Below are 24,751 nucleotides of genomic sequence, written 5' to 3'. Positions count from 1 at the left end.
CCGGAGAAGTACAACAGATAGTACTCCATTGATTAAAGTTAGCCTAGTCTTTAATTTTCTCGCAAATAAGTGAATAATAGTAACTATAATTTAGAAAATAAAAAAATATATTGAAGGTCAAATGAATATGAAACACAATCTTGAAAGTTCTGTTCTGAAAGTAACTATCTCGTGCCCTAATTCTTAATTTCTGTATTTTTCTAATTCCTTACAGTTGGTTTGATGGAATCATTTTGTTTTGAATTGATTCCTGTAGGGTACACTTAGCTACTGGTATTTCTAATATCGACAATAGTGTCCCTTCATTGTTAGAATATCCGATTTTCTGTTTCCTAATAATGTGACCGATAGTCGTCTTACAGTAAGACATTGAGTTTAAAGCGAAGACTAGACTTTCTAGTCTGTCAAATTGTGTGTTACACTTGACTAATGTTGATTTCCATGAAAACGTAGAGAAGCATTTTTCAGTGAATATTTATTTTTGTAGAATTAATAATAATAATAATACTGTATTTATGCATATTACATATTACAGGGAGTCAGCTTCGTACATCATTACAAATAAAAGAAATAAATGAAATAGAGAATAATTAGTTAAATAATAAACTCCTTTTGAAAACAAAATATTTAAAAATAAGAGAGTAAATAAATAAGTAGCTCCATAAAAATTAAACTAAACATTTTAAGGAAACATTAAAAAAGTTAAACAAAATAACTTAAAATAAATTCAACGCAAAATCCCTTCTTTTAATAACAGCCAGCATAAAGAACGCTATAGATTTCAGTTTGTTCAAATCATTAATCATTAATAAATTTACTGAATTTTCTTCCTCGCTGATATTTTTATCAATGTATGTTTGTAGGAATTGGTCTCTAGATAATTTATAATACGGGCATCTAAAAAGTACATGTGAAAGGGACTCATATTCATTACAATTACACATTTCACATTTTTCCTCCGCATTAATTATGTGAGACTCCCCATCAATATACAATCTTACAAGGGTTTTATTTGACAATCTTAATTGGGCGACAATTCTAATATATTTGAGATTGCAATTGTATTTAAGGTATTGTTCGCCACCAATAAATGAAGCCATCAATCTGTAACTGTTATTATATCTCGAATTAAGGATCCTTTCTATGTCTTTACTTTGTAGAATTATGTTTCCATTATCACGAAAACAAACTTTATCAGCGTTTTCGTGATATATTAGCGATAACGATTCATTTTTTGTTTTCATTAACATCAACAGCTGTGTTTGTGAGCTCATCTGTGAGATGTGTGCTGTAAGTACTACTAAATATCGTTATTTTCCAAAGTCATAACTTCACATTCAGCTTGTGTCGCAGTATCTCTCACTGGTAAGGAAGGAATTAATTCGCGCTAGTTTCACAAGTAGCTATTGTATTTATAGAAGTGAGGTAACGTACAGTCTCGCATTTTTTTGTTTTATTGTAAGGCAGCCGCCTGACGTCAGCTGGTTGGGGCTAGTGCTAAGACCACATGGACCCTTCAGGTATAAGATTTCAGTGTTAGGCCGGTATTCTAGTTTCATTCTTTAGTTACACACCTTCCGTAAAATTTTTTATTTATTTTAGATTTTTCAAGAGTTTGAAAACTAAACTTGGTTAACTATTCCATGGTAGCTGAGTGGTCAAAAGCGCCGCCTGTATAGCTAAGTAGTTCGGGGTTCGATTCCCGGTTATAGCTTTAGGTATTGGAATAATATTTAATAAGGGTAATAAAGTTTATTAGCAATTAACCCTCTGACCAGATACCTGATCAGTAAAACGACATATACAAAGCTCGCCTGAAATAATATGTACAATCTTACTTCATTGATGTTCTATCAATTCGCCTCTTGTGTTCTGCAAAAACAATTATGTTAATAATAATACTTCAAATGTAGAAAAATTCTTACGTTATTTAGAAACTTCAAAAGCAAAAACCATAAAATCGCTTACACAAAACTGGTAAAAACTATATGCTGGCTTGGTCGCCTGCACGAAATAAGAGCGAAGAAAGAGACTCTGGAGAGGACTATAAAGAACATCCAGGTAGGAGGAAACCTAGAGAATGGCCAAGAATCTTGAGGTGGATTTGTTGGAGTTGGACGACTTACAGAGGAGAAGAAAATAACGGATATAGATGGTTGGAGTATCTGCTAGAGGAGGCCAAGGTCCTCCAAGTACTGTGGAGCGAAAGGAAGAAAATGGTGAAGAAGAAATGAAATCATAGTCGCATTTTTGCCTAGCAGTATATGAGCTGTTATTTTTGAAAGTGGTATAAGTCCAATTTTCAAAAAATGAGTTTAATTGTAATTTCAGTAAGATATAGACACATTCTTTCCATATTTATAATCAAACATTCAATGGAGTACGATTTTTTTTATAAAGTCAACAAAAGAATTTGACTATAAAATGTTATCACAAAAATATTTATTTTTTTGAAAGTGGAATAAGTCCATTTCTAATAATTATAATTAAAACAACTTTCTTATTGCAATTATTTTTGATTATTGCTACTTCAGTGTACGCTGCTCGTTAGCAGATATATGCTAACTGTAAAAGAAAATAAGTTTAAAATATCTTTTTTTTTTGCTTTAAAGATCTTAACGAAGTAATTTTCATTTTTTTATTTTTAATATAACTGAAAAAAAAAAAATAATAAACTTGGTTATTCGTGTATTTAAATGTTTTCATTTTAAATATTACTTTTTACATAAAAACCCATTTCAGTAAAGCTTTAATGTCTATAAAAATATGGACTTAAATTTACTCCTGTTTTTATTTCTTGTAATATGTTATTTTTGAAAGTGGTCCATTTGGAGCTAAAAAAATCGTTTATTTTTTAAAGAATTGTAATAATTATTATTTCATAATAAAATTTAAAAGGTGTATAGTGTTAATAACATCACTTGAATAGATTAAGGTTTACGAATATTTTTAAATTAATTCAAATGCAAAACCTTAAATATCTCGATACATGGAAAAATGGACATATACCACTTTCAAAAATAACAGCTCATATTTACATTGTTTCATTTAATGCAGTAGAGAGTTTTTATTTTTCCATGCAGGCTACAGCTTGCTATTTTTTCCACATTGTTGTAAGCTCGATGAATATTTGGTGCGAAATCTATGAGTAGATCGTTCAACTTTAGAGTGCGAAGAGTTTGCAACATTCGGTGGAAGAACAATTGCTATTACTCTACTTCGAGCATCAAACCAGGTTTTGCCATCTTTTATTGAATAAACATTCCAAGATAAGGAACAAAAAGTAAAAAAAAAACACACTTTTCTGTCCATCATAAATATGTGGCATTTATATTTAAACAAAAAGCAAAAACTGAATAAACAAAAAAAGAAGTTAAATACAAACGGTTTATCACATATATTACGTCAGTAACATGATGTCCACATCCACCAGGCCTGACAGTGTCACGTCTAATCGTACAATAGAAATAATAACAACCGGTCGAACAGTTGGTCATATATTTTTTTGTTTGATTGTTGCTTCTCTTTTTTCATCCAGATTTTGTATCACGCACCAGAATGAAAAGAACAATTAAAAGAGGGTAGAAGGCGAGAAAAAAAAAAAAAAAAAATTCAAAAGAAATATAAAGGGATTTTAAAATATATTCGTGGCCCTTTAGGTATGAAGACACATGATAGTGTGGGGGTGATAATTTGTCGATTGGTCTTAGCTCTTACATAAATAGCTCCTGGTAAGCTAAAAAAACATTTATAAAATTAAATGGTAATTCAGGAGAACCTCATCTTCGGAAGGTTTCTATTGTTCACTTAACTAGTCTTTACAGTCTCCCGTACTCTTCTTTTTAGTGAATAATACTTGGCTGAAGAAGGCGAGATGGAATAATATAGATTTTGTTTGTAAATTAGCCCAGCTGTTGACACCATTTGTATCTTTAGTTCGTGATGTTTTCATAAAATTTTCCATTTCATTTTCAAGACGCTAGTGTGAGAAGGTGGTTTTATTGTTACTTAGGTGTCTGCTAGCAGTAAAACATTTTATTCTTGAAATGTAAGCCACTTCTACCCTCCTTGGTGTCACGTAATGACGCTTACAGTTAGCCAGACAAAATGATACCTGGTGATGAGAGCTGCTGCATTTAGATCTCCTTTTCTATTTTCATTCTTTTCACTTTAACAATGACGACTGGATTGCTCTTTTCACTTATTTTCATGCTTTTCTTTAGCACCTGCTTAGATCTTTATAAAAAAGTATCTTTTATAAAGAGTAACGCCAGATGAGAGCCTCCAGCATCCACAGTTGATGCAACAACTCACCTAGCTACTCTAGGGAAGTATCGGAAGAAGATATGGGAGCTCGCAGTTAGAGTTCGCTGGAGCCAACATACTCCTTTTCGCTTTATTCTGAATTAAGGTCTATGAAGTTAGTTATAGTTAGCGTTAATCCTCCTCTAACACCTGACAGCTATCTCGGATGCTCAGGTAGCATTGGTTTTCCGCCAACGTCCAAAAGTTACAAGGATTGCTTCTTTTGGGAACGTCAAAGGGGACTAGACTCCAATTGGGAAGTTTCAGTAAAAAAGGGATACCATTAAATCAAGATTACCATTTTCTAAGCTTTAAGATTCCACCTTCAGTAGGGCTTATTAATTCCAATAATCCTGTAGGATTGTTTGAAGGTCAAATGTCCACCAATACCCGTGTTAACTTGGAATGGCTTCTAAGGAGCATAGTCACCCGTGGTCTAAAATGGTTCAATTTTCGACATAGTCACCTCTGTGCCTCCATTTCGGCACGGGTTGCATGGCGCACTAAGAATTGGATTAGGAAAGCGCAAGTAAGGAGTGAAACAGCAGTCTGGGAAATCTCGCTCCATAGCGCCTTGTGCTCCCTTCCCCTGAACATCTTTCCCAGATGATTAAAGGACAACTCACTTTGTCCTTTTCTCAGTAAGATGGAGAGAAAGATTAAGGATTACCTCAATCCCGATTTTGGGACAAGTATCCATATCCTATCCGTTGGCCTGTCAAGAAAACGCATCAATTTAGTAGAAATCGGATTTTGCCCCCATCCAAGTACTCCTACAGTAGTAATTAGATCGAGGATTTCTTTTCTAACATTGAATTTACTAAACAGTAAATCTTCGCTGTGAAAAGAGACCCTCCCTATATTACCTGTTCTGGTAGCTGAATAAGATTATGATTCCTCAGTTTTGGCTTTTGGGTTTGAACATTAATATTTGAAATTTATAATAAATCTGACTTCTAGCACCCCCTACTGGCACTTGATTAGTGGGTGCTGCATCACAATAAATATTACTTTGCCCTGATTTCATTTCTATGACAGAATTAAGAGAATGCTTCAGATTGAGCAATTCAGTATTGTGTGCTACAAGTCCTATGTATAGATGCACAATTAGACCAAATAAATGTTAATACGAAAAATGTATCCAATATTCTAGGTTGAAATGTGCGTTGTGTTCTTTACAGTTTTAATTAACTTCTACAGTTTGTAAAATTTAACTCTTTATCAAACGTTTAATTGGTCTAGAACAGTGGTTCTCAACCTTTTTTTTTGTCGCGGGACACTTTTAACAATTTCAAAATTTGGCGGTACACTAACAATAAGATAAGATTAAAAGTATTTTACTTATCCACAATACACTGTGTAAAATAGTTGTATGTTTATTTTCAATATAAAATTAAATAATATGGACTACAAAACCATTGTTTATTAAGGGATTAATTGCAAGTTAATAATAAGAATACTTTTAATGAGAAATTAGAGCTTGATGTTTTTTGATAATTTCGTTTATATTTGGTCGTATAAATGATAATGCCACTCTCATATCGTCTTCTATATTTAATATATAATTTTTATTGTATGCATTTCTAAAATTTGGCGGCACACTTCAAAACTTTCGCGGCACACAAAAGTGACGCGTCACAGTGTTTGAGAATCACTGGTCTAGAATAATAGAAGAGTAAAAAATAGTAAATTTCATCTGAGATTCTTCTAAATGGTTATTTTTTTAAAAATATATTTTTAATATCTCTTTTGTTTTAGATTATTGGAAAGAATGATACGTGTGTTTCTGTTCCAAAGTTAAATATAAAATAGTGTTTGAAAGGAGGGGGAAGGTATATGTTTATGGAAGAATAGGTGACAATTAGGTGGTACCTCCGAGGATAGTTTGGGTCACGAAGCTGCTATCTCCACAATTACTCTACAATATCTATCGCATCTTTCATCCCTCGCAATCATCACCTTCACCACACGTCACCTTTAATTATAGAGCTTCCATTATTTCCCTTTTTGATTATTACAACGACTGCGGTATTTCTATACAACTTCTTCTTTTTTTTCTATCAATTCCTAAATGATCTATGACAAAGCAGCAGCTTCTTGCAGCATATGGCACCAGAACACTTCGCGTGCTTACTTTGGCATCAAAATTACCACGTAGTTAATATAACACAATACCAATCTAACGTCTAACGTACAAAACATGATGATCTCTTTACAATAATGGGCATTTAAAGAGACCTTTTATTTCCATAACATATTCACAAGAATATGTCTGCGGTTCGCCCTCGAAGGAGATGGTGTATATTTATATACAGCAGCTTCTTTTAATAAACCACATTTTACCACCTAATTTGAGTATTATATAAGTTTATCCAGGTTGAGAAAATTTTTTTTTTTTTTAAATAAACTTTACACTAAATCACTTAAATCCTATTAATGAAGTAATGTCACTTACAGCCACTTAGTTAGCACCATTTCAGTGGTTTCAGCCAATCAAGTTCTCATTACAGTGATAATACACCGTCGCCTTGTTCCTATGTTACCTTATTCCTACCATACTAGTTGTAATTTATGAATTAATTTACTGAAAATTTAATTGTAAATATATTCTTATGACAACGAGTAACATGGACCTCCCATTCGAGACTCAGATGAATTGAACTCATCGGCGATTAACAATGGATAGTGCCTGCTCGCGTTCATTCCCAAATGGGTGCCGTCGGGAAATGCCTCTTTCTATCTAATGGTGATCATCACTGGATGATCATCATTCACTCTTTTCACGACATTCACTTCCACTCTCTTATTATTCATCACATTTATTTACAAGTAGCGTAGCTGTAAAGATTTTCACCCAAAAAAGTTGAATGAAAGATTTATCACCATTGCCCCAAACGACCAGTAAGTGAGATTGAATTAAACTGCATTAAATTTCGGACCCATATTATAGTTCGTTACACACACTAGTATTAACTATGTATTATTAAAAACTGTGTTAGGAACATGTGGTAGTGGCTAGTTAGAGGCAGGAGATAAGTGTATAGATTCTATAGGCAGGTAATGGTTATAGGCACGCAAGGATACTCCACCTAATTGACGTACTACATGTCCAGGACCTTATTAACACTAGTTATTGACTTCGTTAAAGACCTCCACGCAACGTATTGTACCCATACTAGCCAGGCTGCATTGCCCTCTAGTTTTAATTGACTGTTAAACGCTACCAACCAATAATGAAATATATTTTATTGTGTTTACTAGTGGCACCACAGAACCCCTCCCGATATGGACAACAATGTGGCCTAACCCTTGCTTGCCCTTTCTTCAGATTAACTTTAATTATTCCTTACCCATTACCTTGCAAATAATTCTACCACTTAACAGTGAAGGAACATTCTCATTTAATGAAAGTAAAGAACCAACGATCATTCAAATTCATTTAGTTACATTATTTTGAAATAGATGTTTTAATTGGTTTCTTAGGCCAAAAAAACAGTCGTGAGAGGAGGGAATATTTGAACAGAATTTGCATTTTCTGTTACAGAGTGCATAGAATCGTTTTATTGAAGCTTTTTATTTTGTTTTCTACAACTTTCAAGTCTTCTTAACAGATCTATATCAATGAACAATTGGTACTTTAAGTACATATCTATATTTTTTTAATTTAAAAATGTTGTGTCAAATATTAATATCTGCCCTGGTGGGGTACCTTTGAACACAATATAAAATAGAAAGAAATGATATTACTTTACTCTGAATCGACCTTCTATCAGTTGTTTCTCTCACTACTACATTACTTTCTCTTTTAAACCACTGAAATCTAGTACAAAAATCAAGAATGACTCAGTTCGGGTCGCCCGAAGTGATGGGTTTAGGAAGTTTGAACAAAATATTCGGTTTGTTGCGCTTCTTAATGTAGATTCGGACCAATTTCCCCTGCTCTGCAATAAAAAAAGTCACAAACTTGCAGGTCGGCCTCTCCATCCATAAAAGAAAATATAATATCCAACACTTTTTGCAAGCAAATAGATTTTTGTAAATACTAGATTTAAAAATACGAATTCAAAATGTTAATATGGACTAACAATTCTTACACCTTGTCCACTACAATCTTCATAATACACTTCCAAAGCTACAACACAAATTTTTCTTCCACCTTACAAAATATAACATTCCTCAATTCTGACTTTACATACAACGAAAACGAAGGGAAACTCTATCAATTATCCAACAGGTCTACCACAACTTATGGAGAAAATTACCAATCATAAATGTTTTAAATATCTGGCGAGAAATTAAAACCGTTCAAAGGTGACCCCTCACCACTACCAGATCACTTAAGAAAATTAAGTTTACGTTTATATTACCAACTTTGATCTAGTATGGAGCCGAGAACTCTTTTGGAAATTGAAGAAATCTCATCTTCAACGCGTTACTTAATCTTAAAATCATATCTGACGAGTCGTTTTATCCAAAAAATGTAGCAGAACAGCTACATCAGAATATTCGCTTGCACACATGGCAGATTCTCAGAGTAAATCTAGGGCCATTTCTATTTACTGTACATTACGTCCGTCACAGTGAAAAACGTTCCTTACTCTTTTCATGATGCTACAATTCTTGCTTCTTGCCTTTCCGTCAGCTTTAACTCTCCCAGCTAACTGGGAGAGTACATTTACAACTGACTAACTTAAATCCCACAAACGCGAATTAAAAGACTAGGAACTAAACAGAGTATCAAAGTCTCCACTGGAACACAAACGACAGATTTACAACTGTATTCCCAAATCATTATGGACTTAATTCTTGTTTGAAGTAAGTAATAATCTTTTCTTATTTGTGCTTATTTTGGGAAGTATAAATCAAACCGTGGTCTTAACAATTTGTGAATATAGTGAAGACATAACACTGATAAACGAGAGTGTGCATTGTTAGTTATTTATCACATAAGTCTAAAGTTGTGAAAATTTAAATTAAAATCTTTTTGTTCTTGTTTGTAATTTGATGCAAAGAATTTCTATTTGGAGATGCAATTCGCTGCCCATTTTCTCGTGTTCAGTAAAAATTCCTTGTTACTAACTACATAAATAAATGTCGTTTGTGAATAGTGACAATAATTAGTATGAAAAGTTATCAACATGGTGCTAAAGCTTTAATAGCTGGCATTCTCTACAATTAATTATTTTAGAATTTTAACCAGAATTCAGTTTATTAAGGTAGGAGATGGACGGAGAAGCGGCTTGAATTCCTCAGGCTTGGTGTTTGCGGCTCACGTAAGAAGTGCGACCGCCTGGCAGAGTTGCCCTTAGATTTACATAACTCCTGAGCTCTTTACAAGATGTATTATGAAAATTTAAAAGAATAACACTCCTCTATTTAACTGTACTATTTATTTTCTCTGAATCAACTCCAACTGTGCTGCTGTAGCTCACTATATCTGTACTTCAAATGTAAATCGTTTCCATTTCTTCAGAGAATGAGAACGAACAGAGAATTTATATATTTAATGGCGTCCTACTTAATTTATTAACACAAAATGTTGAGTATATTTTTTTTAAAACTGTTAAATTCTTTTTCTTTTTAAAAACTCTTTTTACTTATTTAAGTTCATTATTTATAACTGCCTTAAATGAATTCACCCTGCGTTTTTATTTTATTTAATCTTGAAATTTTTTTTCTTCTTTATAATAAATGACACTCTAAATCAGATTGTAATGTGTGAAAGAACATTTCCAACTGAGTTGAATTATAATTAATTAGGTGAGGTTATTAATGTTACTTCACATCTTTTAAATTTAATAGTTTTTTAAATTCTGTAACAACTTATAAGGTAAGAAGTTTTAACAACTTAAAGGTTTTGAACATTTTTACCTATACGGAAGTTTTTTCTACTTGTATAAACCATTTGTTGTTTGAATTTCTTTTAGTTTAACCACCATTACAATTTGTAGTTGACAAATTTCTTCTACTCAAAGAATTTTTGAATGAATGAAGATTTTTTCTTAGTGAACTCAATTTTTTTTTTTTTTTTTAAATTATTTAAGTAGAAGACAATGTGCTTAACTTGAAGAATCAAACTTTAAACCAATTCAGCTTATTTTTTTTTGCTTAGAGCGGGCGAGATTTCCCGATGAATACGATCGCCAGGTGCTTTCAAATTGCTTCGTCATATATCTTTTTAGGATTATCATCTCGAAATAATTGATTTTCTATTTATTCTAAGCGTAGTGGCGATCGCCAGGTGCTTTCAAATTGCTTCGTCATATATCTTTTTAGGATTATCATCTCGAAATAATTGATTTTCTATTTATTCTAAGCGTAGTGGCGATCGCCAGGTGCTTTCAAATTGCTTCGTCATATATCTTTTTAGGATTATCATCTCGAAATAATTGATTTTCTATTTATTCTAAGCGTAGTGGCGATCGCCAGGTGCTTTCAAATTGCTTCGTCATATATCTTTTTAGGATTATCATCTCGAAATAATTGATTTTCTATTTATTCTAAGCGTAGTGGCGATCGCCAGGTGCTTTCAAATTGCTTCGTCATATATCTTTTTAAGATTATCATCTCGAAATAATTGATTTTCTATTTATTCTAAGCGTAGTGGCGATCGCCAGGTGCTTTCAAATTGCTTCGTCATATATCTTTTTAGGATTATCATCTCGAAATAATTGATTTTCTATTTATTCTAAGCGTAGTGGCGATCGCCAGGTGCTTTCAAATTGCTTCGTCATATATCTTTTTAGGATTATCATCTCGAAATAATTGATTTTCTATTTATTCTAAGCGTAGTGGCAATCGCCAGGTGCTTTCAAATTGCTTCGTCATATATCTTTTTAGGATTATCATCTCGAAATAATTGATTTTCTATTTATTCTAAGCGTAGTGGCCAAAGCTTGAGAGGTATTTCTACAAGAACTATGAGACTAAAGCCGGTCTTCTCTGTTTTTGGCGCAAGAAATATTTTGGTGCTCTCTTTAAAATATCCATTTTAAACTTTTTATAAAATCACATGCCTTTAAGTGATTTTGGCATAGTAAAATAAAATTCCCCCCCAAAATAAAGTTAACCCAGATTCTGAAAGGAAGTAAATTATTAATTACTTCACAACAACAAAAGTAACTTGGTCATCAACTAGCGCCATGGATAAAGACAGCGAACTGATTCAGTGTGAAAATAATTTAAGCACACCAAAGATAATTATGTATACTAAAATTTTGGCGCCTAGATTTACTGTAAATTATAACGTATGTTGCGTAATTGGTATTTATTTAAATAAGCGATTTTTTTTTTGTCCGTCATTTGTGATTTCTGATAAATTTCAATATTTATTTAGTGTCTTTTCGATGGTTACTGTATGTAGCTAACGCATTCAAGAGTACTTCTCAGATGCTGTATGATTAATAATGTTTCACAATTTGTTCGTACAATCAGAACATCTAATTCGGAGTTTTGTTTTCTCTGTAGAAATTGTTTTGAAATATCCAAATTCTCAGCCCCCCTTTTTTCACTAGTTTGTTAAATTTGTTAAAAAGTGAAAACAATTTTTTTTTTTCTGCTTGAACCAATAGTTAATTTTCATTTTTGACAATATTGTAAACCGCACCAATAACCGTTGACAATTAATATCTTTCTTGAAATCAATATTAGCTAGAGGTTCGGATATCAATTACTACCTTTCAAGGTAAAATTGTCGTCGCTTACCTGTCTATCTAGTTCAGTGCTTTAAATAGGAGACCCCCTAGACGTATCGAGAATGAGATTTTGAGTGTATTTTGAATTGTCTAGGCTTGTACATATTTATAGTAAATGGAAACTCCCACATCCTCACAAATAAAAGCACGATTCTTCTTTTACAGTGGCAGATGTTCTTTCTTAGCAACTGTAAGAAGTAAGCGGGCAGTTGGTCTTCGTATAAGTCGTTGTTAATATACTTCGTCATATGGCATTTTTATTCATATCAAATTTCATATCCATCTTTTAATTTATTTATTTTGACATTATTTAACAGTAAATCCTTATTTAAACCTACTTTATTAGACTTAAGAGCTGATTTATTACTGGAGTGCTGTATTAAACAATCAATTATTCATTGATAGCGTTTTATTTATGACTATTTAAAGAGATTTATGGTCCAGACAATTGTCGTTCGCAAAGTTGTAATGATTGGTGATTAGAAAAGTGGTTTGGGACTTGGAAACTTACTTCTCTACTGTGACTGACGGAGGCGCCACGGTAGCCGAGCGGTTAGAGGCAAGACTTTCGAAGCTAGTATGTATTGTGGTACTGGGTTCGATTCCCGGTCTAGGCCTTGAGTTTTATTTAATCATTAATATGAGAACTTTGACGTGAAGTATGTTAGCTCCGTCCGCGACATCTACTTCGGTAGTTGGACGTAAAGCCGGCCTGAAAAAAATAGGCTTTACTTTACTTTACTATACTTTTTACTGTGACAGTCGCAAATTTTAAAAGAGTTCGGAAAATTAATTGCGAATTGAGAATTTTGCTTTGTCAAAAAGAAATTCAACGTTTTTTTTTAACGTTAATTGTTAATTTATTTATTGTATTTTTTTTTCGGCGCATCAACAGCTGAGGTTATTAGCGCCCGGAGCTTTTTCCAGTGCACTGCCGGCCTCCGGACAGTGTTCTCTCGTTACAGACAACACTGTCCATCACCGGACAGTGAGCTGTAAGAAGCTCCTAGGAAGAGAAAATCTAAGGGTCAGCTGCTGGATTCGAACCCGGGACCTCCGCGTGGGAGTCCAGTATGCTAACCTCATAGCTAATCCCTTCCCTATTTGTGGTCTTGTTTGCACATTAACCATTACTTTATATGAGGGCTGGAAAAAAACCAACATATTGGTATGCACTGTTACTGTTTGCTCCTAATGCCTTAATTTACCAATAATATTGGTGGAAAAAAACCAGCCCTATCTTTTCCCAATATACAATTTGAGGAATAGCGCAGCCTCTTTCCCTTCTTTCTTCATCTTGACTGCCACTCTTCTACTACATTCTGCTTCGTGGCTTCCATGAGATAAGGATATCTTGAGCGCTGTGTACTGACTTTTTCCTTCCTAGAACAACACAATGGTCTCTGAATTTGACTTCGTTATTTGATGTGAGCTTAGTGAGGTGTAATTAGTAGTGTAGTTTTGATAGTGTTTGAGTAAATTAATTCTTATTTACTAAAATATAAACTATGGAGTCGCTCTGCATCCTAATGTTAATTGCACTTACCAGCGTTAGACTTCATAAAATTCAAATATTTTGAGTTTGTTTTACTTAAATTTAAATTTTTGACCTTCGCTTTTTTTCTTTATTTAATTTCTGTAAGAAGTAAGTATTGCAATCGAGTCAAAGTTTTTTGTATTGTGTGTTTGATTCACAAAAAGCAGTTTATTATTATTATTATTTTTTGGACTAACCGGTTGAGTGTGATGAGGTCCCTAATGAAGAATAATATCGCTATTTTAAGCATTGGGTCACCTGACAGAAACGTTGTGGAAGTCAAATTCTCTACACTAAACTGATTAATTAACTTCTGAAGTTGGAAGAAAACAAAACTTTACATTCACAATTTTATTAATTTTGATAAACGAGGTCTAATTAATTTTTTTAAAGGAAGATTCGAATAAAAGATTTACTGAGCGACGGAAGAGCGAATTCTGTATTCTGATATTTTTTAAGATTGAGTGAATTTGACCCCTATGTAGCGGTGGGTCACTTAGAGGTATCTAAACAAAGTATAAGCTTCCTGTAAATATTCGGTTTTAAGCATTTCATTTAGTTTCTGTTGGTTATGCTCTGGTTTCTTTCAGATCAATCTGAATGTTAAATACGAGTACAGTGTACTTAAAAACAAACATGGTTTTAAACGATTAGATAAGTTCGCTTAATACAGTTACTTTGTTATAAAGATCCCAACATCCGGTCAGTTTTCAGGACCTTCGATTTGCGTTCTAATTAATCGCCCTGTCTATATTTATTACGCGCGTAAAGCTAAAGAAGTAAAGCATTACTTTGTCCCCTCGCTAAAACAGATGGGAAATGTTTAGATTTCCACATCCACATGTCTTACACAACAACTACATTAAGATGTTCCAGATATAGTGAACTTCTCCACGATAAATTAGTTAGGGGCGTTAGAATGCTCCTCACACGACCAATAGCTACCATTTTGAGACGGCCAGTTTAGATAAGGAGCTCTTTATTATCCCTAGTAAGCTTTTACGGCTACAGTTAATGCATGTTTATGCAGCTAGTTTTAACACCTTTAAATTTTAACGACCTTTTCAATGTAAATTCTGTTAGTTTTTACTTTCTCTCAGTGCTAAGTAAGTGGTAGTGTTACGTAATTTTAGATATTGATAGTTAACAGCATATATCCGTTTTGTGGTTCGCTGAACTCGAAAAAGTAGTGTATTATGACTTATTTGCAATGGATTTTGTGTTGGCTAGGTCAGAAATTGAAACATAGTTGTTCCTTGTATAACTTTGCATCTATTTACAGTTTTGGGTGAGGAGGGTTTAGACCTCTCCCAAAAGTGTAATTTCTGTAATTCTGTGATTCTAATTCTGTAATTCTGGGTTCAAAATAAATGAATTGCGATTAGCCTAGTATATAAGATTTCTGTTAGGTGTCAGCACTGAGTAATACATTTTAATGAACTTTAGTAATGAATTTAACATTATTGAATAATAATTTTTTGTGAAAACTGCAAGCTTACCAATTTAACCGTGTGGATAGGCAGATCTGCTTAAAACAGGGACCAAATGCTTTAATCGCTGGTTCGCTACACTTCCTTCGCCAAACTCAGCGCATCAAAGGCCCTGTTTTATTTCGATTATAGGGAAAAAATTGAACGAAATTTCTTAACAAATATTCATGTTCAGTGTTACCATATTTTATATAATCCATTCATAATCATGTGCTTGAACACTTTGTTAAGCATTGCTCCAAATTTTAATCTTTTTTATCGCCATAACAGATCAATCGTATGAAATCTTCTTTTCCAGACGATTGTTCCGCTTTACTGATGTTTCCATTTTGTTATTTTCGTTACTCCTGTGTTTTTATTTATAAAGCTACTGCGTTAAAATCTTAGTTGAAGTCCATTGTGTTTAGAATAGGATGTAATTAATCTACTGTGCGCTTCTCTTGTTTCCAAAGTTAGTCTTTTTAATTATTTAATTGGACTATTAAAAATTGAAAAGAAATAATTGAAGAAAAGTAATTTAACTTGTGATTAATAGGAACTAATGTGGTTTAATAACAACAGTTGGATACCGGTAAGTTGTTTGTGGTTACATGGTTTCAATTAACTGTCGATTCAATAATAATTATCCACAATTATAGGCGCAGCAAAAACATTTGATTACCATAAAGAAGTTTGTGAGGATTTATAAGCATACTAACTATAACTAGAAGCAAGAGGTTAATAGAATGGAAACTCTAAAATTTGGCAGGCTCTTTAAATCAGACATGATCCATTGTGAGGAATTTTGGTCATCTCTTATTCCTACTAAATCTTCTTTGAATGTCAGTGGTCTAATTATCTTATTTATTCTGCGTCATTGCATTCTTAGACTGACCCTTCATTGAACTTCCCGGGAATATGATAGTGCTGCTATCTACAAAATCTGTTGTGCTCCTCTTACTGGTTCAAGGTGAATCTATATAGCAATCCCTCTAACCTCAGATGTCCGAGAAATCCCGAGATCTGAGAGAGTTCCGGTGATAAACCTCCTCTCCCAGGTTTCTGAATATTCCATGGGCATTGCATTGCATTATTAGGTGGTGGTGTTTCCTCTATCTTCCCACAAAATCCTCTATTGCGCTCGCGTTCTAGTCCCAGCTTCTTCAGGTGACCTCAAAGTCACTAATGCCCATTAGCTATCAGGAAAGTTCTTGGAAGAGAGGGGAACCGGCGGAAAGGTGCAATCTCGCTAGTGTTACATAAGCCCCTTCCTTCAGGCCACTCCCCAGATATTCCAAATACGACTCCAAATTAAAGGTGAGAAGTGGTCTAAGGAAGGTTCACTGGTTCCAGTCCACTGGCACTAAGGAAGGTTCTGGTTACACCCCAGGCTTTTTAGGTAAATACCAGGGACCGGGGAACCTCTAGATTGGTATAAACCTCTCCTTGGCGCTAAAACCCTTTCCCCTCCAGTTTCCCATGGAGTCCATGTTCTCCATCCCTAGGAAAAGAAAGGAACCGGAAGTTTGGGATGAACACTCTCAAATCCTTACACTAGTCTTCCAGAGACAGAGTATCCCCCTCATCCACTACACCATGGTATTCACTAAGCTTTCTGGGTAGATGAAATGCCCTCCCTAGCCCAGTATGTTAGAAAAGGGTGATTGCTTGGAGGGAGTGCCAGTTGGCTCAGGGGCTTCTTTTTTTAGGCATATACCTCTGGCCATGAATCCTTCGTCACAATAGGCTTGACGGCTTAGATTGGGCTATGGAAGTGTTGTGAAGCTATTGGAGCAGCTAAATGCTCTTCCAAATAACCTAACCAAGGGTACTCTGGATGGCTCCCTGTATCCACTTCTCAGCAAGAGATCGAGGTATATCTCGATGTTGGCAAAGGGTAAGGTCTTCGTACAGTTCTGTTGGCCAGCTCCTAAGTGCAGTTGTCCAGATTGAGATAAGATTTTGCCCCGTTTCTTTGATCTTCCCAGTCTTTCATTTTTTTAACTGCTTTTTGATCCTGCCGCTTACTGATTTTTGAATTCAATCACTTTTGCAGCACGGTAACCCTTTTCCAAACTTTGTTTGAGCACTTTATATGGAACGCATTGAGGTAGAGTTTTGACAGTAAGGCGAAGAAAGTGGTATTTGTATCCACTGCCACAGCCTCTTGACGAGAACGCCAGACCTCTTCACGTGCAGGCGATTCTCAAGTTAAAGAAGAAGTAATAATTGAATAGTAAGAGGTGAAAGGGTGAGGGTGCAAGGTAAGGCGTTGAACACCCACGCGGAGATTCCGGTGGTTATTTTTATTCTATTATTTGTTTTTCTTTGGGACTTGAGTGATGTAGAATGAAGAAAAAAACATGTAAAGCAGAATTTCAATGAGATAAGAGGTTTGGCGGTTCCCCCCTATAGGACAAAGTGAATTACTTGCATAATCTGTCGAAATAGCGCTTCTTGTCAAACAAAAGGGCCACGTGTACGCATTTGAATAATATGTAAACCGAGTGTAGTAAATCGTGGAGTGTTGGAGAACCGAGCCCACCTCGCAAGGCGTACCATGCTACATTTACATTGAAAGACACTCTCCTCTTGCTTGCATCTTTTCTCCTTTATTTCTACGCACACATTGCCAATATTTATAAGCATGCGTGATAGAAGGCCCGTTAAGTTTCTCCTTTTCGGTAAGCACAATTCTAAATAGTGTCACCCCGTTATCTTCACGCGATTTAAAATTCATGCGATTCATGATCAACTTTTTCTTGCATGTTTTTATCCCTTTTACTTATCAGTACCATCCTGAGAACATTGGACCGCTTTTAGTTCGCACAGACAATCTGTATTTATATTCTTCTACAATATTTGGAAAGTATAATCTTTAAAAAAAATACTGTTTTGAATTAATTGGGTGGAAGGATACAATTTGCTTAACAAAACATTTATCATAAATATCTACAAATACCTTTCTTCCAGGCTTTGACTTGATAACAGTTCAAGTCCTGGTTTAGTATGATCCCAAATTTTGTAAGTTAAATAATAGTTATTTATTGTGCAAGAGACGGAAATTATACTTTTCGCTCAAACGGTTCAAATGATCCCTTCAAGGGCTGTAGCATATATAGCTTTCGAGGGAGTAAGACTTCCTTCAATTATTTAGTATTAATTTTTTTCTTCAATCATTTCATTAATTCAAAAGATAAATAATAGTGTTATAAGTAAAGGCTGTTTGCTGAAGGTTATTAATTTTAGAACGTTAGATAAACTTGAACTTTAGAAGTGTAAAAAATTAAGAAAACATGTTAAACTTGCCAACACGTATCTTACTTGCATTTCTTACGAATAATTGTTTTATCTGTTTATTGAGCATGCAATTCCAATACAGGCTGGGTTTAGCTATCACAATCTTGCTGTTGATTAATTATAAAGTAATTTATTCCTTAGTTTTTGCAATTAATAATTTTAGGAGTAATAATAATAAGCCATTTAATGCTCTTAATCTACAAATACATGATTTTATATATTCTTTTACATAAGTAGCAACTCAGCAAAATTGCTGTGGCACCTTTTAAAGGTATAGTTCAGTTCACATTAATTAAATCTTTTCTGTTACAGTTTTATAAGTTAGTACACAAATAAACACATAATTAAAGGATAAAGTAAAATCAGATCAGAATAGAAACTGATTAAAAACAGAGTAATCCTTCTAAAGAGGAGTATTTTCAGAAAATAAATTTATCCCCTATCGCGCGAAATTAGCCACAGCATCGTGATGTTACACAAATATTTAAGAAGGCTTCTCCCACGCGGAGGTCCCGGGTTCGAATCCAGCAGCTGACCCTTAGATTTTCTCTTCCTAGGAGCTTCTTACAGCTCACTGTCCGGTGATGGACAGTGTTGTCTGTAACGAGAGAACACTGTCCGGAGGCCGGCAGTGCACTGGAAAATGCTCCGGGCGCTAATAACCTCAGCTGTTGATGCGCCGAAAAAAAAATACAATAAATAAATAAACAATTAACGTTAAAAAAAACGTTGAATTTCTTTTTGACAAAGCAAAATTCTCAATTCGCAATTAATTTTCCGAACTCTTTTAAAATTTGCGTCTGTCACAGTAAAAAGTATAGTAAAGTAAAGTAAAGCCTATTTTTTTCAGGCCGGCTTTACGTCCAACTACCGAAGTAGATGTCGCGGACGGAGCTAACATACTTCACGTCAAAGTTCTCATATTAATGATTAAATAAAACTCAAGGCCTAGACCGGGAATCGAACCCAGTACCACAATACATACTAGCTTCGAAAGTCTTGCCTCTAACCGCTCGGCTACCGTGGCGCCTCCGTCAGTCACAGTAGAGAAGTAAGTTTCCAAGTCCCAAACCACTTTTCTAATCACCTATCATTACAACTTTGCATACGACAATTGTCTGGACCATAAATCTCTTTAGTCAGAAATAAAACGCTATCAATGAAAAATTAATTGTTTAATACAGCACTCCAGTAATAAATCAGCTCTTAAGTCTAATAAAGTAGGTTAAAAAAAAAAAGGCTTCTCGTAAGTTTACAGATGTCTAAAAACTTTCATATTATATTGAACATTACACGAATGGCGACTTCATTAAGATCATGAAGCTCATAATCAAGGAAATCAAGTTTTGCAGAAATGTTTTAAATAAAAGTAGAAAGATGATACAAGTTGAACATTTTACAATTAAAAAAAAAAAATAAATAAAAACTTAGCTGTGGCCACGGTTTCGGTGAATTCTAAGTAACAATCACTCTTTATAACATTTGCAGAAAAAATAACTTCAAAAACTTTTAAAATGACCCGCAGACGCCCAAAACGCTTCCTTTTTTGTAGAAGCACATCTTTCCCATTTAAAGGGCTTTGTATCATGTATGCATTTTCAGTGAATACTCCAGTTTGTGTGGAGGTAATATTTCCCAATGAAGTCCCCAGAATGACAGCAGACTTATCTCATTAAACTATTTAGTTCCTCTTCTTTTTGGAACTAAAATCATCTTCACAATTCTCTACAAATCTGCTTTGCATAACTTTCTTTCGAACGACGAAATTGTTGATTTAGTAATTGATTGAATAATAATCAATTTTATTAAAAAAATAAAAAATAAAAATAGATTATCTCTGTTGGATTGTGTGTTAAGATTAAGTATCATGGTAATTTGTAATTTATAAAAATTGAGCAAAATCTTCTAGCAGAGTTTTGTTTGCTTTTCTTATCAGTACGATTATCTATTCATCAGATTATCAGATCAGGGCACTCCGTGTCATCCGTTCTGTTCTTGCTTCAGTATATTTTTTAAAAACTTCCAAAATATTTCCCACCGCCTAATTATCCAAGTAGATATATTTTCTTGTTATCATATTATTTTGTCTCAAGACCAAAAGTGTTTACATTGGATGGTTCAGATTGGATCTAAACAAAGTGGGAGCAGGGCTGCGTGGTTACAGATGGAAGTGGTGAGATAGCGAGGCGAGACAATAGCGACCAACTTAGTTTGGTAAATGAAGTGGTTTACTTTAAGGTACCATTCACATAAAGGGCTTTGCGCTCGAACACATGGGAACAGGGCCAATTATATCAAAACACCCTTTTTCTTAACTACTCACAGACTCTTAAGATAATTCTATCTAATTATATAAATCAAAGCACTTAAAAGAATTAAAAGTTACGTTTATATCACTAAGCAGCCATTTGTTAACTTTATTCATGAAAAAAAGATCCCTTACCTTATTTTGTAAGGCGCTTTAATTAGCTTTGTATTGCTGGCAAGATTAATACAGCTTGGAATCAGATTGGTTGGAATTAGGCAGTGTTTCCTTAGAATATCCCTGGCCGCCTCTTTGGCACATCCGGCGAATCTTTGTTTGTCTGTAAACAAGGTAATGCTACCCTGAGGCGATAGAATACCTAATAAAAGCTCAGGGCACGATTGATCTCAGCTGTTCCCATCCAATTAAGATGATTGTAGGAATTATTTTGTTGCCACAGCCTCTTACATACTTATTTCTTACTTGTTTCTAAATGCCTGTAGACTGTCATCAAATCATTGACAATAATAATAATTGATATAGTTCCTGACATCGTTTTTTCATTAATTCTATCATTAGCAAAATACTAAATTTACGAGACGTCGAAAGAGTCTTTTATTGAATTCCTAGATATTATTAACTCGGGGAAACAGTAATAAGTTAATGAACATTAGGGTGACCGGAGCGTTGGCTACCCAAAGTCTATATGTAAGCGTGATTGAGGGTGTAACGGGAATGCTTAGTCGCCTGTGTATACGCTAAACACAATTAGTGGGACCATCAATTGTTTCTGAAGAAGGGTGAGTGTTTAGGCTTTCAGTGTAAGAGTTGTTCGTGTTGATAGACTGGGATCCCCACAGGGATGCCAAAACTCTCTAGGGAAGCATCGAATCCATTTCCCTCTTTGGGGGATTGAACCTGTAAATAGAACTGTGTTATGGCGCAGTCGTTGTTTGCTCTACCGTTGATTTCTATCAAGAGTTAACGTGGTATGCGTTTCGTTCTTGGTGGCAGGGAACTGTTTTTAAGCTCTGAAAGAGCCCACAAGCCCTGCTCTACGGTACATTTGATTAGAACATCACGGACAAGAATAATAAAGTAAGAAATTGAAGTTTTACTGGGCAGTAAAGTGATGCCTGGCGGAAACTAGTTTTAACAGCATAGAACGCAAGCAAAAAGGTTCAAATCTTTGATTGTAGGTACAGTCTATCCTGGGATTTCAAGGATTTTTGTGATGTTCCGGTACAAAACTATAACGGCCTCGGAAGTTTTACCTCTTTCAATCTTTTAATAACCTCTTCTCCAGCATATAGTGTATCACTTTGGTATCACTTTTCTAGTGCCGAAAATCTGTGCGTCAGTTCACAAAATTTTTCTGATATCTGTGTGCTTAACGTAACAACTGGCCAGTGTTACTTGCTTTAAAGGAGATGGGTTTCTGACCTTTGATAAGCATATTCCCCCAAATTGGATTTAATCCAGGTATTTCTAAGATGCCCATCTCGGTCGCTGAAAGAGAGGTTTGCTATAACTTTTATTAAGGCATGCTCAGCTCACTCACAGCTTATACTCAGCATTTAGTTTTCCCAAAATCTGGAAATCTGATTGTCTCAACTTGTGATGATCTGTTAGAGCATTAAGGTTTTATTAAAATGTGAAAACAGTTTATATTTAAAAGTCTGAGAAAGGAGGAACCAAGGTGAAGGTCTATTTGGGCTTTGAAACTAAAAATATGTGAAGAACGAGTAGGTGGTTTGACATTCCAAGCGACAATAAGTCTTCAATGTATTGGAATTTAACATCGACCACTCCAGTCTCTGTCCACAAGTTTTATGTTTGGAAAAATAAAAGATGCCACAGCAGTCACCTTGGTGTTGGTTAGTGTGTCGGTGTACGAGAGCCCTGTATTTGGTAAAAGATGAAGTAAGACAGACTTTGTTCCCAGACCATGTTCTCACCTCCCACGAATTGATTTAAACCAAACGATTATGCACACATACACAAACACTGACCAGTATTTATATACCTTTCTGGTCGATATATAGACTCACGGTGAACATGACAAATATATTCCTTTAGCCGATCTACATTTCTCTATTATACTGCCTTCTTGTTCTGATACTTTGGTTCGTTTTCAATCTTTGTTTCTAAAGCTGCCTTATGCTGTATAAACTCGGTCATATTAGTGATTGATTTAAATTTTACCTACGATGTAGAAAAATTGTCAAATTTTAATTGCGGTAATAACTTGAGTATGTAAATGAGGTGAGTTGTTCCGCGTGGATCAGTTTTTCAAAAAATTTGAAAACTTCTTTTTCCTACTTCTTTTTCGGTCTACTGGTCGGCAAAGGACTTTTTTGCGTCAAGAACTTTCCACACGCACGTTTAAATTACAATAATACATGTTTTTCCTATCCTATATATTTTTAATTGGGCCACAGTTTTCTTGATTACAGTTTCCCAATTGTCGTCGGGTTGATTCTGGGAATACTTTTTTTTTGTCATTATTACTACACTCTAGAACCACATAGATTGGTCCCCAAATCTGTTGGTATATTTTTATCAGCTCTTGCATTCTATTCTACATTTTTCTCGATGATACCCCTTGTGCTAAATCGGGCATCCATCCCGCTATCCGGCGGTATACCCTATCTACCCTCTAATATTACCCGGTCATTATAACTTGCTATGAAATTAAATGAGAAAAAAAAATAAGAGTAGAAACAGAAGAAAACTTCAAGAAACAAAAAAAGAAGTAACTTCTGTTTCGAAACTTAAAATTAGCTGCAGTGATCTGGGAACCGCTCAGTAAAAATGTTACGCGCTGCTTTTGTAGCTTCTCTAGTGTGAAATTTTGCTCACGATAGTCTTACTTATTGTAGAAAAAAGTAAATTAAATACAGAGCAAAATTTTTAGTGTCTTGTTTACATAGTTGCTAATCAGCTGAGAGAAAAGAAAGCCTCGAGGAAATAAGAGTTCATTTTACGTTAAGATCACGTTGACCAATCATTGTTTTATACTTACGCTGTGCTATACTTAAAATTAATCTACGAGTATTTAATTTTATTCAGCTGGTTTATTTCTAGAGAAACATCTTTTTAAAATGTGGTTTTAATCGATTTATTTTATCGAAAACAACATAGACATCTAACCTTTACTGTTAACACATTGCCGACAGCACGAGTTGCAACTGAATATAGTTGAATCACTCTCTTCCAAATTACTCTCTAAATCGCTTGAAATTATTCTACGAGTAGATCTATTTCCTGGTTTGATAATGTTCCCATCATGGATATCAAAATTGTCTTCTGAACATTCTGATGCAGTATCAAGATGAAATTCATTAAAAGCATCTTCAATTTCGTGGGACATTTTATTAAGGTCTTTTAATATGGTACAAAGATAAATTACAAAATAGATATGGAGTTGTTAACTATGCTCATTACAAAAATTGTAAGACTGAAATTTTAGATGACTATGCTATCAACTGTAATATATGGCGTATATTTTTTTGAAAATTTCTTGAACCGTTTATCAGCATTATTTTCAGCAATATCTCTTTCTTTCTCATCTCCTAATTCTTTTACTCTCTATTATTTAAAAAATATAGTGATAATATATAGCGATCAACGAAGAGAAGCGGGCATCAAAATATATAACTACTTAATATACTTAAAACCATGTATTCAGTACTCCATTGCATTGCATTGTCAAACGGGGAGATTTCCCCCATCGGTCGTGCACTGACATTTTACAAATCAGAGAGATTTCCACGAGTGGTCGGCAATGTAGTAAGTTAATAATAAATATTCTACGTTGAGCAAGTTAAAAGTTAATGTTTAGCACGGACTCATTAAAACAACTGTTGATGCGTTTTTAATTCTTATTTTTAGAATAAGTTTGATCACGCACTAACGCCTAAACACAAAATGCACACCATTCTTATTCTACCTCATTAAGGCACAAACTTTTGAGGTTTAAGGAAATCTACAGTTAGAACTTCCAGAATAAGAGAAAGTTGTAAGTTTTTCTTATTTTCTAAATTACTGTTTTTCAAAAGAAATTATCCTTAACAATTCCTAGGGGCGATATTATATATTAATGGAGGTTTCTACTAAATACGAAACTCTGAGTGAACTAATCTAATTTTATCAATTTTTGATAACATTAAACATACTGGAAATTTCCCTGTTATAATTA

General features: G+C 34.2%; 1 protein-coding gene across 10 annotated transcripts in view; it reads left to right on the top strand.

The window, feature by feature from the left end:
- The window catches only part of LOC141459754 (lysine-specific histone demethylase 1A-like), a 419,413-nt gene that overhangs the window by 114,785 nt on the left and 279,877 nt on the right, over window positions 1-24,751 (top strand). The window lies entirely within an intron of this gene.

Source organism: Rhodnius prolixus, unplaced genomic scaffold (assembly GCF_049639745.1).
Source record: "Rhodnius prolixus isolate KJV_2025 unplaced genomic scaffold, Rpr scaffold_1, whole genome shotgun sequence".
NCBI lineage: Eukaryota > Metazoa > Arthropoda > Insecta > Hemiptera > Reduviidae > Rhodnius > Rhodnius prolixus.
This window is presented reverse-complemented; position numbering and strand designations above follow the sequence as displayed.